Genomic DNA, 2,928 nt, shown 5'->3' with positions numbered 1-2,928 from the left:
TTTTACCTGAACACTATCTTCTTTTTGGTTATTCCTTTCACCAAGTTGGGTTTTGTTTTGGTGTCTGTTATGTTCCAGACCGGGAGGGATGGATAGGGACAGGGACAGGGGAAGACAGGAGGAAAACAGGTAAGGGATAGAAACTTGTGTAGGTCTCTAGAAGATTATATGGAAGAGGGAATGGATGTGGAGGCACCCGGATGGGGGTGTGGGCTCTGAGTTTGAGCTTTTCCTGGCGCTGAGGCAGAATTGGAGAACTGCATCAAAAATATGGAACACTTCATGAATTCACATGTCATCCTTGAGCAGGGGCCATGATAATCATCCCTGTATCGTTTTAATTTTAGTATATGTGCTGCCGAAGCAAGTACCATCATTTAGATTTTAAAGAGACTTTACCCACCATGATATACATCTCAGTTCAGTCCAATTAAGAATACTATAATGTCTCTCTTTCATAGCCTGATTTGCTTCACTCAGCAGCAGATCTTCCATATTTGTCCACTTTTTATCAAATTTAAGGAGTCAGGCTCTCCCCTCAGAAGCGTGTAAGAGAGTGTCAGCTGGTGGTCACACGATGACTCTTCTCTCTCTACTCAAGAAACCAGCGCTGACCCCGTGTTTTTCTATACTTCCCCTAACATTTGCCATTTTATGGTTCTCTATGTTCTTCCTTTATCTCTCAAAAGAAAGAGGGAAGCAAACCACTGCCATCGTTGGCGCTTTCAACCCACCACCAACTGGGCTCACTGCCAACAACTCTAAATGCTTAGTTCTTTATTAGTGTATATGTCGTTATGGTTGGCTTCTATTCTTACTGTCACACAAAAATAAATAAAATAACTACATTTAATGCAAACAAAAGAAAGTGAGATTAAAGAGTCCTGACCAAGTGAAATACTTAACAACTTTCAATTAAAAAACCAAAGTTACATACATACATACATACTTAATAGCACTAAGAACATACTGTATCAATTATTTGAAAAATAAATGAGTGATCACAGACATAAGAAATTATTTTACTATTAATATATATTTTTCTTGGTATAGGCAGATATGACACACATATGGTTTCTACCTTATCTAAGACAAAAGAGAAAACGAAATATAACTTATTGCATGTTTACCCCAAACACAGCACTTACTGTGCCACAGGTAACCTGGTACAAAATATTTCGTCTATGGTGTAGAATGCCTGGTCATGTTAACAGTTTTAGAAAGGCATGTCATGTCCACAAGTACATTAAATGCCCAAATATCCATTCTATAACAGAAATTATCAGCAAAAATGTTTAGGTTATAACAGTCCAAAATTTTCTAGTGCTTTATGAGTTTTAGATATATATTGTCTGATCAGTTAGTTTGGATACAATTTTAAATAAGCAAATCATTACCCTAGAAAAACAGCTAAACTTTCCTATAACACTGCAGAAACTTCCCAGGGAAGGTGGGTTGAAAAGTCAGAAAAGTGATCCAAATTATTCTTTTTTCTTTATTATTATTATTATTTATACATTCAATCACTATACATCATTTAGATTTTTTAAATGAAGTTTATTCTTCTTCACGCATGGCTTTCTATATAGCCACGTCACCATTTGTACACTTGCACATAGGTCTAAATGCACTCCTCTCTCCCCTGAGAGTGTGCCCCTGAATAAAACAACAATATTTCTGTAACAATATCTTAAATAAACCAAGGAAGGGAAAGTAACATGTCACACCTACCATCAAGGTCTACACATTTTGAGAATTAAATACTCTGGCGAGGTACACAACATCTACTCATTTACTCAGTTCAATACAAGCGTATATGAGCTGCCTTAATGGAGAGGAGGAAGGAGGGAAGGTGCATGGCTTACCTGGATACTGTCTTCTTTTACCTGAACACTATCTTCTTTTTGGTTATTCCTTTCACCAAGTTGGGTTTTGTTTTGGTGTCTGTTATGTTCCAGACCGGGAGGGATGGATAGGGACAGGGACAGGGGAAGACAGGAGGAAAACAGGTAAGGGATAGAAACTTGTGTAGGTCTCTAGAAGATTATATGGAAGAGGGAATGGATGTGGAGGCACCCGGATGGGGGTGTGGGCTCTGAGTTTGAGCTTTTCCTGGCGCTGAGGCAGAATTGGAGAACTGCATCAAAAATATGGAACACTTCATGAATTCACATGTCATCCTTGAGCAGGGGCCATGATAATCATCCCTGTATCGTTTTAATTTTAGTATATGTGCTGCCGAAGCAAGTACCATCATTTAGATTTTAAAGAGACTTTACCCACCATGATATACATCTCAGTTCAGTCCAATTAAGAATACTATACACATCCTTGGGACCAGCAGTTAGCATAATGGCTATGACGCTGGACTCCCATGTAGTCGACCACAGTTTGCATCCCGGACCCACTGGCTTAAACTCACACTGGGCGCATGTGCATGCGTGCCCAAGATCCCAAGAGGAGAATGGAGGAGAAGGGATTGCAGAGTGGCCATCCCCCCTGGGGGGGTGATTTCTTGCTTTCTGTCTCTCTGTCTCTCTCTGTCTGGCGAGCACATGCGCCCTAGAGCAAAAACCTCTTCAAAAAAAAAAGAGTACTATACACATCCTCAACAGATAATAAACCGTATCTGTGTCCCACAAATGTCCTACTTCTATTTTTCCCCAAGTTTTCCTTTCCTTTGCTCATCCCCTCTTACACTTTCCTTCCACTTTGTCTCTAGTGTCTATGACAATTTTTAAAGCTTTTATGTTCTCCAGACTTTCAGTATCTACCATAGAGTGTGGACAGTTGGTTTATGTTAAGTGGAGATATACAATGTCTCTCTTTCATAGCCTGATTTGCTTCACTCAGCAGCAGATCTTCCATATTTGTCCACTTTTTATCAAATTTGAGGGCCACGTTGTTTGTTTATGGCTGAATAGTATT

General features: G+C 39.4%; 2 non-coding genes across 2 annotated transcripts; both read right to left on the bottom strand.

Moving 5' to 3' along the window:
• Positions 1-264: 264 nt before the first annotated feature.
• On the bottom strand, positions 265-371 carry LOC114005964 (U6 spliceosomal RNA). The gene has a single exon (XR_003547747.1). It is a non-coding gene; the product is annotated as a U6 spliceosomal RNA (small nuclear RNA).
• Positions 372-2,144: 1,773 nt separating this feature from the next.
• On the bottom strand, positions 2,145-2,251 carry LOC114005963 (U6 spliceosomal RNA). Its single transcript, XR_003547746.1, has one exon. It is a non-coding gene; the product is annotated as a U6 spliceosomal RNA (small nuclear RNA).
• Positions 2,252-2,928: the final 677 nt, after the last annotated feature.

The sequence above is a fragment of the Tupaia chinensis genome, unplaced genomic scaffold, assembly GCF_000334495.1.
Source record: "Tupaia chinensis unplaced genomic scaffold, TupChi_1.0 Scaffold145057_1, whole genome shotgun sequence".
In the NCBI taxonomy this organism is placed as follows: domain Eukaryota; kingdom Metazoa; phylum Chordata; class Mammalia; order Scandentia; family Tupaiidae; genus Tupaia; species Tupaia belangeri.
Note: the sequence above shows the minus strand (reverse complement) of the source record. Positions and strands in the feature narration are given on the sequence as shown.